This window comes from Paroedura picta, chromosome 12 (assembly GCF_049243985.1).
Source record: "Paroedura picta isolate Pp20150507F chromosome 12, Ppicta_v3.0, whole genome shotgun sequence".
Taxonomy (NCBI): domain Eukaryota; kingdom Metazoa; phylum Chordata; class Lepidosauria; order Squamata; family Gekkonidae; genus Paroedura; species Paroedura picta.
The window spans coordinates 3,669,578-3,680,804 of NC_135380.1; the positions used below are offsets into that span (position 1 = coordinate 3,669,578).

The window sequence follows — 11,227 nt, forward strand, 5'->3', positions numbered from 1 at the left end:
ACAAGGCTCCAGCAAACCCAGGGTAGAATCTTACTGTGCCTGCTGGCCACAGGCCCCCGGCTGGGAATGGGAGGTCTAAAGTTGCACATCCAGGTAGAGAAAGTCCTGGACATTTGAGGTTGGATCCCAGGGAGGACAGAAACCTCAACAGAATGCAAGGCCAAAGATTCCACCCTCCAGAGTATCCATTTTATCCAGGGGTACTGATCTTGAGGTGTGGAGGTGAGCTGTAATTCTGGGGGTTCTCCAGGCCCCACCTGGAAGCTGGCAACCCTATAGCTGGGTGACTTTGGGCCAGTCACAGACTCTCACGCTGGTCTACCTTGCAGGATTGCTACGAGGATAAAACAGAGGAGAGGAGAAAGAGGTAGGCTGCTTTCGGTCCCGGTTGGAGAGAAAGGCTGGCAAATTGATAGATTAGCCTCAGCTGGTGAACAGGGCATTTCAGCTCATGGCATAGCAGTCCACTCTGTTGCAGGGATTAGTGTGGGCAGAGTTTAGATATGCAAAGGAGGAGTATAGCACTGGCTGCTTAAAGAATAAAATAGTTTTATTAAGAAGAGAAAAAAGAACTCTGTAAATAAGAGCAGAGAGAGATAGTGGGACCTGGGGTTAAACCCTCCAAAGCAGCCTGGAGATGAGCTGGAATTCCACACGATCCCCACATCCCACCTCAAGGACGGCATCCCTGGGTTTCATTCATTCTGGGATGGGAAATTCTGGGGGACTTCTGGGGTGGCATCCCTAGCCTGGAAGCTCCTTGGAGCCAGAGACCTAACCTGCCTGCTTCCGTTCCTCTCTCAAACATCATGCAGACTGAAGGCTCAGAATAGATCAAGACTGAAAAATGAGACATTTGCAGATGCCGGGGAAAGAGAGGCAGAGTGAAATCCTGGCAAGTAGAGCCAGAAGGCACAGGTTGGAATTTGATGTATCGCCTCCACCTGGCCGCAGCACAGTTAACCATCCAAACAGGTGGCCAGAAAGCTCCCTAAATGCTCTGCAACGCAATGCAATCTGTCCACCGCCCAGGTTTCCTCCCGGGTGCGAGGAAGAAAAAGCAGGGGGTCGGAGGCCTCTCCATTTATCCATCACTCCTTAATGGAACAGGCGTCTCTGTCTCTCCCCTTCTACGCTTGCCTTTGGCTGGGGGCATTTGGAGAGGCGTTGAAAACAACCTGTGTTTAGGGAGCGCTGCTTTGCGCTCGGCTTCTCTGCGCGGAACTTGGTGAATTTGTCAAATGGTTTCTAACCAAAGAGATGTGGCCCTTTTGTTTGGGTGGCCCACCAGCAAGAGATGAGAGGATGGGGTTGCCAGATTCAGAAGCTCCTGGAGATTTGGGGCAGGACCCTGGGGAAGAGGGGGTGCTCCGTGGGGAGCAATGCCAAGCGCCTGTTTTTCTGGGGAGGCTGACCTCTGCAGTCTGGAGATGAGCTGTAATCCTGGGAGATCCCCTGGTCACACCTGGAGTCTGGCAACACTAGGTTTCATTCATTACCAACTCTGGGATGGAAAATTCTTAGAGAGATGAATTCTGGGGGAGGAGGAATTTGGGGAGAGGAAATAGTTCAGTTGGACTGAGGTGGCTGACTCTGGGTTGGGCAATTCCAGGATATTTGGGGGGTTGAGTTTGGGCAGGATGGGGTTTGGGGGAAGGGAGGGACCTCAGGAGGGCATAGTGTCATAGCGCCCCCACCCTCTTGGTAGTTGGCAGAGTTTAAATTTGCAAAGAGAGGTGCTTAAAGGAATACTGTCATTTTATTAAGAAGAGAAACAACTTTGCATAGAAAAGCGGAAAGATTTAGCTGCTGGGCAAAACTCACCATTCACAGTGCCAATAAAACACCTACTTTGTATTATTCGATTGAACCTGAACTGTCGCTGGATTCATTGCCGATACGGAAAAAAAAAATAACAGCCTGTACGGGTTTTATTGATAATTTGTTGTGATGGTTTTAAAAACAAGGTGCGTAAGTCACAGAAGCACAAAAGGCAAGACGTAAATTTTGTTTCATAAATAAACCTATGCTTTGGGGGAATACAAGACGGAGGAGTTATATTTCTATCGCATCCAAAGTGCTAGTTTCGATCAGCAAAACACACCTGGAGAACACCGAGGGCTTTCTTCTGTAAGTGGCGGGTGAGCTGCAGAAAATAACAGCTGCTCTTATATCCACCGATAATTTCAAATATCACTTTTCTCCATGAGGGAGACCCAAGCGCTCTCTCCTTGTTTATTTCCCTTTGGTTGGGGGGGGGGACGACCAAAAGGAGAATATTTTCTGACCGTAATACAAAAAGATCTCCTCTCTGTCAAATTGCCGTCCGCTGGTGAAGGCGCAGGGAAAGGTTTCCGCCACACGCCACACCTGGGCCGATCCATCATCCGCAATTGTGGCTGGAAGCACTAAAGGAAATCATATTTCACGTAATTTTTATTTATCAACGCCCAGCCCCCTTCCTCTCCTGCACTTTCTCTCTCCTTCTCTCTTTTTTTTGCCAGACAGCCCAGGTACCTGGGAGCCTGTTGAAGCCGCTGCAGTAAGTACCGGATAAAATATCGCTCAAGATGCGCCGTCAAATACATCACGCCGTAATCACCGGGAAAGTGGACAGTGCAACTTGACAATTTCTCCATCAATCTTGCTGAGTGGGGAAGCTCATCCCATCGCTGAGCTTTCTGCAGGACTCTTGGGGCAACTAAGATTGCCTCCCCCCCCCTGTTGCCTCCCCGCCCAAGTGAGTCACAGAGACCGACACCTTCGTGCCTCTCCTCCTCTCCTTCCTCCAATCACTGCAGCGGATTTGGATGTCAGGAGCCTTCGATTTCCTATTCAGGACACTCTGCAGCTGCTGTTTCTTACGCTGCAACAGTTAGGGGGATTTTAAGCAAACTACCCAAGGCGTGATTGCTGCCGGGTTTGGTGACTTTGGATTTGATCGTCCAAAAGGGGAAAAAGGAGAGGAGGCTGCTGGAATACTGGCTAGCGTGCCGTGTCTGTAAGGCGGCTCTCGATGGGTGCTTGCCATGCGTTGCCTTTTTACCTTCTGTGCAAGCCACAGCCAATTTGGGGCATGATCTGTCCTGCTGTTTAGGGAACCACAATGAAGGTCCCTCTAGGTCAACGTCCTGCTTCTCAAAAATGTGTGTTTAGGGAGCCCACAAGCTGGGTTTTCTGAATGGCTGCTACTCCCAAACAGGGAAGGAAGGGGGCATGGTATAGGCCGATCTTGGGAGAAGTGAAGCAGGGTCAGGACTTGGAAGGGAGACCATCAAGGAGGGCTCTGCAGGGGAAGGCCATGGCCAACCACTTCTGCTTCTCCCTCACCTTGAAAGTCCCTTGCTGGGGTCACCACAAGTTGGAAGCTAAGCAGGGTCAGGACTTGGAAGGGAGACCACTAAGCTAAGATCTGTAGAGCAGGGATAGTCAACCTGTGGTCCTCCAGATGTTCATGGACTACAATTCCCATGAGCCCCTGCCAGCATTTGCTGGCAGGGGCTCATGGGAATTGTAGTCCATGAACATCTGGAGGACCACAGGTTGACTACCCCTGCTGTAGAGGAAGTCCATGGCCAACCCCCTTTGCTTCTCCTTTGCCTTGAAAGGCCCTGGCTGGGGTGGCCATGTTACCTGTGACTTGATGGCACCTTACCCACCCACACTATTTCCAAACACCTGGAATATAGGCACATTCCTCATCGTATTTCCCAACCCTACTCCCCCGCCACAAATGCTGTTAATCTTTCAGGTGCTCCTGACCTCTAGTTCTTTTCTGCTCCCACACCCTGACCTTTGTTGGCTGCCTCCACCTTCTGCAGCAGCTGTTTTGTGGTTCCGCCTTCACCCTGTGTCCAGGTCCCAAAGGGGTCTGTGGGCTCCAAAAAGGTTGCCCCCCCCCAGACATACCTGGTATCAGTGACTTCTGCCCACGAACGATTCTCTAGCTCCAGGCCCCTTCAAGGTCCATCTCTTCCCTTTCATTCAGGTCCTCCTGACCGTATCCCTTAGCGAGCGCCGACTTGTATCTCGCCTGCTATTTATTTCTGTTCTGTAAATCCAGCTGTTTGTCTCCAGCTGGGCCTGTTGGCCTCTTGCATGCATCGTGCTGTAACAGAAGCGAATGTGTGTAATAAATGTGTTCAGATTAGAAGAGTTGGTGGATTATTTATGCCAGGAGAGACCAGCGGGGGCACTTCTACTGCGGGCAAAAGAAATCCAAGGCGGGGGGGGGGGGGGGGGAATGAGCTGAGCAGCTTCAGACTCCGTGCATCAAAAATGTTATGCAAATCGAGATGTTCTATGCAAATTGGTTTCGTTTTGAGTAAATTTGTTCCATTTGCCGGCTTTCTTCTGTGCCAGATATTGTCAGGAAAAGGGACGATTTCAACTAATCAGCCAGGATGAGAATTAGATTTGGGGGGGGGGGGTGTGGGAAGAGTGGAATTTGAGCAGCCAGAATTACTCTATTGAGTCGATTCTTCTGCACAGCACTGAGTACAAGCATGATGCTCAACACATTTTGGCAGCTGGCTCAGCAGAGCAATGGTCCTCAGGACGATAAAGCGAAGTGATATGGATTTGTATGCAAATGATTTTTAAAGTCGATTGAGATGAATTTGCGTGAGACTTAAGGTCTGAGCCTTTGAGCCATTCAAACTAAGTTCAATTAAAGCAAAACAAAAAGGGAAGATGGTTAAAAGAACCCACTTCTAGGGTGACTTCTCACAATGCCTTTTGAGCTATAGGTATCTGCAACAGAATGACAACAACCACTGCAAAAGATTCGGCTGAATTCAAAAAGCACCTATACCCTTCACCTTTTCAGATTTGGCCGAATCGATTTGGCCGAATCGGAAAACTTTGGGGGCTTTTTGTACACATGCTTCTATTCCCCCCCCCCCCAACTGCCCAGGCAGCAGTGTGTCCACCACCAGAGCAGGGGGGAAAGAGCACCCACCAAAAAGCTGATGATGACAGGCCCCACCCACTCCCTTTCAATTCCATCCCAACTGGGTGTGGGTGGGACATTATCAGCTGTTTGGCACCCTGGCCACATTTAAGGGGCTAGGATGCCCTCACTTTAACCAAGGCCAGCCTGCTGAACAGATGACAATGACAGGCACCCTGCCCACTCCCTTTAAATCCCTTCCTAGTTGGGATGGGATTTAAAGGGAGTGGGTGGGGCACCTGTCATCATCAGCAGCTCGGCACGCTGGCTGCTCCCTTTAAATGCTCACCCCACCTTTGTGGGCAAATTCCCAGCAGGGGAAGGATTTAAAGGGAGTGCTCTTCAAGCAGCAGCTGGACTTATCCTGGATGCTTGAAGCTGATCCTGCACTGAATAGAGGGTGGGGCTAGATAGCTAGTCTGCCCCTTTCCAACTCTATGATTCCGTGATTCTAATTTAAAGGTGATAATGAAGTTACCTCTGTCCGCAGCACAACAGACACTAAAAGCGAATAGCCTGAGACATCTGAGTGCCAGAGAATAAATCCAAATGTTCTTTTCTGTTGCTAAAAGGTAAAAAAAAGAAATCAAGAAAACGATGGGCACGGGGCTCACCTTTTATGCTACTCAGGGCTTCAGGGCAGAGCCAGCCCCGATGTGGACAGACAAACAGAGGAAAGAGACGTCAGACTTTAAGCTGGGATCTTCCCAAGCCAAGATGTAGAGAGTTGGTAGGTGAGAACCCAGCAGAGCAGATGCTGCAAAATGCTGCGAAACTCTGCCAGTGAACCTGCAGGCTGGTCCTAACTTGTGCACCTTCCGCGGGAAGAGCTCCCCTGCTTTCGTTCCTGTGCTGGAGGAACAGGCTTGTTTGTTTGCTCCCAAACGCTTGCTTGATGGGCAGTCAAGCCCGATGCATTAATAGACTATTAATGTATCCGATTTTCCACAACAGCATGTGCAGGCTTCCCATAGGTTAATTAGGCCATATTTCAAGATAATCATGGCTGTATATTTCGGCGCTAATTAAGTGGCTTTAAACCGTATCCACACTGTGGCTCACTGAATCATAATTAAAGTTCTCTTCTTCTCCCTATTATGTACCGCAAGAACTAATACCCATAAAGTCCCAAATGCCGTTCCTTGCCAGAAGCAAATTAAGCCTCATGGCTCCATCTTACAAAATGTACCTTTTTTAGGGGGAGGGAAGGGGGGGGGAGAAGAACCATGTACAAATTATTCTGAATGAATATTGCATGAATCATCAAAATAGCTTTGTCTCACTCTTCTTTACCTATATTTATTCCCAGCGACATTCATTGCTGGAGAAGAACAAAAGGCCAGCTCATTGAAGGCCATAACAATCAGAAGAACAGGAAGGGAGGGGAGCCACAAGGCAATGACTTTTGGAACAATTTCGGGAAGTGCAGCAGAATGCCGCCTATTTTCAGTGACTTTTTATCTGTATTCCTTTAGAAAATTGTCAGATATTGTGAAACACCTGAGGCTGCCTAATGCAGAGGCTTGGGCTGGTCCTGCATTGAGCAGGGGGTTGGACTAGATGGCCTGTATGGCCCCTTCACCACCAGGCGAAGTCCAGAGGATCCAGATCAAATCCCCTGGAGGAAAGGGCTGCTTTGGAGGTACCTCCCCTCCCCAAACTCTATCGTCCCAAGGCTCTTTAGGCATGTCCCAACCCAAAGGTGGGAGCATTTTTTAAGGGATGCCAGTCTCCAGGTAGGGCCTGGGGATCCCCTGGAGTTGCAGCTCTTCTCCAGACTTCAGAGATCAGTTCCCGTGGCCAGAGGGGGTTGCCTGACATTGTCTGCTTCTGTTAAGTAACTCCAGACTTCCACGCTGGTCTTTCATCTAGGAATTGACCAGGGCCGACCCTGCTTTGCTTCTGAGATCCAATGAGACCAGGCAAGCCTGGGTCATTTAGGTCAGGGGTAGTCAACCTGTGGTCCTCCAGATGTTCATGGACTACAATTCCCAGGAGCCCCTGCCAGCAAACGCTGGCAGGGGCTCCTGGGAATTGTAGTCCATGAACATCTGGAGGACCACAGGTTGACTACCCCTGATCTAGGTCCCCTCAGGGCAGAAAGGCAGGCTATGAATTTTGCAAAAGACACACCGATAAATAACGGCCGAATGTCGATTTCAGTCCTGTTCCCCCAACCCCCCAACCCCCACCCCTGTGCTGACGCCCAGCACTACACTGTTTTCAAACGGCGCAAAATTATCCGTCACTAGTGCCTGCCTCTCCGGCTAACTTCTTGTGTATACTGGCTAAGCGGCAAATGACACGTTACCTGCAAAACGCACGGAACAAAGCCGCAAATAGTTTTGATTTGTTTTTTTGGGGGGAAAGAACAGCCTCCATTGGAGTGCTGAAAGCGTAATTAGCTTTTCTGCTCTGGATCCAGAATGCCGGGAGAGGGCCAGGGTGGAACGGCGGGGAGGAACTTGGGGTGGGAAAGTGGGAAGACGCCTCCCTTTCGCCCGCCACAAAATGGCCTCCTTCTAAGGCCAATTTTCATTTTTTTTAAAAACAAAGAGAAGTTCTTGTAGTGCTTTCAGGTGTAACGTATAATCAACCTCCAAGAACCAGGAACCCTCTCTCCCCCCCCCCCCCCGCCTGCAGTTCCTCCCTTGGCCCTCGGTTTCCTAAATGATGCAGATCTCTTGGCATCAAAACCTCCCCCCCCCCCAGCCTTCTGTATGGAGGTAATAATACTGATCAATGAGATGTATCACCAGCACAATGTATGCAAATGCTCATGTGCCACACCAATAAGTGCTATTGTGAGTTCTCCGCCTAGCCCCTGTTATGATCAGCAGCTAAATGGGCTATGATGGATGGAGAAAGGAGAACCCCCTGGCTTTAAAAGCAAAGGTGGTCAAGGCAGGATGACTGTTGGGCATGTATTGTGATACGTGTTACGAGGTCTGGGGGTCAGGTGGAGCCGTGGGTGGGTGAACCAGCGTGGGGTCATGGTTAAGAGCAGCAGCCTCTAGTCTGGTGAGCTGGGTTTGATTCCCCGCTCCTGCACACGCAGCCAGTTGGTGACCTGGGTCTAGGCACAGTCCTGTTAGAGCTGTTCTCACAGAGCAGTTCTGTCAGAGCTCTCTCAACCCACCTATCTCACCAGGTGTCTGTTGAAGGGAGAGGAAGGGAAGATGATTGTGAGTTGCTTTGACACACCTTTGGGTAGTGAAAATTAATGTATTAATCAATCAATTAATTAATAAAAGCATTAAAAAACATCAGGCTATTTGAAAAACATCAGGAAATTCCTGGTCTAACGATGCTAAATATACATTTCCTCTGATGCCCCCTGCAGGATATTCTTTTCATGCTCTAGGGTCATGCACACCGCATATTTTGCATACTGCAATGTTTAAGGTGCTCCTGGACTCTCGCTCTATTCCTCTGTATCCCTTCTGCTCCTGAACTGGGCTGCTTTATCCTGCTGCAGCGTTTTCAGTTTGGATCTCGAATCTGTCCGAGGGCTTCTGCTTTGACTCCTGCTGTGAATCTCTCTCCCCCCCCCCCCCGAAACCCCAGAGGGTTCCTGTCACCTCGCTGATTTCTCAGAACCCCCAAGAGTTTCAAGGACGGTGGTCATATGATGATGGGCCACAAACAACAAACTCCAGACGTCGTTCATTCTGAACTTTGAATGTCAGGCCACTCAGCTCGAAAAGAGGCGAAATGTTGAGTTATGTAAATTTTGTCAAACATTGCAAATTTGATCAAGTAGGCAAAGGTCAGAAATCCCACCGTGAGCCTGGATTCAGCGCTGGCCTCTGAAGCGGCAGACTTGGTTGGGTCTCCACCAAGAGGCGCCTTTCTGTTGACCTGCAAGCCCCAGCCTGGCAGAAGGATGACCTTTTCGTCCTTTGCAGAGATGTTAACGAAGTGTTCTCTTCTCTCTCATCTTACTGTTCTTTTGACCCGGAGGTCTTTAACGGACCGAGAACCAAACCCCTTATAGGTGTTAACAGAGTTTGAATATGCAGAGAGAGAGACAGACAGAGAAAAACAGAGAGAGAGGGAGGGAGAAAGAGGGGAACATCAGTCTACTTAAACAATAAAATGGTTGTATTAAAAGAAATAAAAACGTATAGAAAGATGGAGACAGAGACCTATCTTGCTAGCTGTTGTCTGCAGTCATTCTGTTGCTCAGCCGTAATTCTAGAGGCAAGCGGGTGTGTGGGTGTGTGTTTGTGCATGTGTGTGCTCAAGCAAGCAGGAAATCCCCTGTTGAGCCAATCAGGGCACAGGAGGAGAGGACTTGAGATTCATGAGGGCTTCTCCTCTCACCATGCTCAATGCATCTCACCTGCCCTGGTGCCCCCTGCAGGACTCCCTTTATATTCTGCTGAGTCATGCACACTGCAGATCTTCCAACAGGTGGGAACCACCACAGTGAAATATTTAGCAACTGCTAAGGTTTCCTGATCCTCATCAGCAGGGAACAATTGAACGATGTTTCAAGATGGCAAATCCAGGGACCTATCAAAAGGGCGGGTTAGTCTGATCTCATCAATCCACAGGAGCTAAGCAGAGCGTCCCAGCTAGTATTTGATGGGAGACCTCCCAGGACGACCAGGGATGCTACGTGGAGTCAGGCCATGGCAGGTGACCTCTGCATGTCTCTTGTCTTGAAAACTGCACACGGCCAGCTGCGGCTCCGTGGCATTTCCACTCCCATTAAGAGCAGCCTTTCTCAACTTTTGTATTGTCGAAAAGCCCTTGAAACGTTCTTCAGGCTTTGAGAAACCCTAGAAATGGTGCAATTGTGCAGAATACGGCTGCGGAGCTGTGGACACACCCCTCCCCTTCCCACCCCCTCCAGGCCCATCGTAGGCCATTTTGGGAGGGGTAGGTGGGCTGACATGGACATATCTATCACCCAATAAATGTTTTACAATTTTAATGTATTTTAATAATTCATTAACTCCTGCCCATATTGACCATCCAGAGCAGGGGCAGTCAAACTACGGCCCTCCAGATGTCCGTGGACTACAATTCCCAGGAGCCCCTGCCAGCATTTGCTGGCAGGGGCTCCTGGGAATTGTAGTCCACGGACATCTGGAGGGCCGCAGTTTGACTACCCCTGATCCAGAGGAACTGGTTGGCCACTGTGTGAGACTGGATGCTGGCGAGACGTGTCCAGATCCCACTCTGATCCATCAGGGGTCTTCTTCTGAGTTGGGGTTTGATGGTGGTTTTTTTCCAGAATGGAGCCCAGTGCTTTATTCCCTGCACCACAGTCTTTCTCTCCTGCCGGGAAGCCAGTTCGGAAACGGCTGCCCTAAAGGCTAGGAGTGTCCAACGATGCCTTTTAAAACGGCTTCTTCTTGTCAGAGGTGGGCCATTTTCATTTCAACCTTTCCCATTGCTCGTGCGGCCAATTATCCCTTTTTCAGGGTGTTTAGATGTCATGCAGCTTTTAGGCCATTTCAATGCCATTTCTCTGCAACTGACACACAACCAGGCATCAATTTGAACAGTAATAGTTCTATCAAATGTTGTTAGAATGGGAAATGGGGGTGGGGGGAGGCAACTGCAGACTGGTCCCACCCAGAACGAAACCGTGTCAAAAGCCTGCATTTTCCAACCAAATCACAAGACTCATTGGCATTGTCACTAAAGGCAAATTTCGGTAGCGAAAAAGACCGGGTACAGCTGCAACAGCACAAAATGGGAATTAAGGCTGGTTTTGACAACAGGGTGTCGCATCCTTTCTGAGCCTGGGGACCCCATCAGATATCTGACAGAGTGCGGCGGGTGCAGTCTAAAATGGCTGCTGTGGGAGGCAGAGCCATAGTCAAGACGGCTGCCCCAGCTAACCTTCATCCACACAGCGAAGATCCTTGAGCTATAGAGGCAGTTGCTGCTGAAGCAACATTTTAAAAAATCTGCCCATCCAATCAAATCACCAATAGCCAGCCAGAAGTCTTTCTGGACAAAAGCCCCACATCGCCCTGCCAACTCCCTGCCAGTGGCAGTTGGCAAGTAATTTGGTGAAGTCAGCCTTGAAGGGCTTTTTAAACAGCTGAGCTGTACCTGTGTGCTCATTAGTGGCATTAAATGGTCACAGCTGAGGTTGCAATGGCAAAACCCTGAGCACATGTCCTGGGGATTCCTTTGTTTAAAGTGGGCTTCTGATCATTTCCTCCTTCTTCAGGAGGAGGAGCAGCTCCTGGTGCTTTGCTCAAGCAAGCAAGCAGCCACCATTCGGTTCCACTCTCCATTTGCTGATGTGTA

General features: G+C 49.6%; 1 long non-coding RNA gene across 1 annotated transcript; it reads right to left on the reverse strand.

Annotated features, from left to right (window-relative positions):
* Window positions 1-1,782: 1,782 nt before the first annotated feature.
* Window positions 1,783-9,170, reverse strand: LOC143821895 (uncharacterized). The gene is made up of 5 exons (XR_013225954.1): window positions 9,100-9,170; window positions 8,735-8,941; window positions 5,430-5,516; window positions 3,910-4,108; window positions 1,783-2,408 (listed from the first exon to the last, which is right to left on the reverse strand). It is a non-coding gene; the product is annotated as an uncharacterized LOC143821895 (long non-coding RNA).
* Between the last annotated feature and the right edge of the window lie 2,057 nt (window positions 9,171-11,227).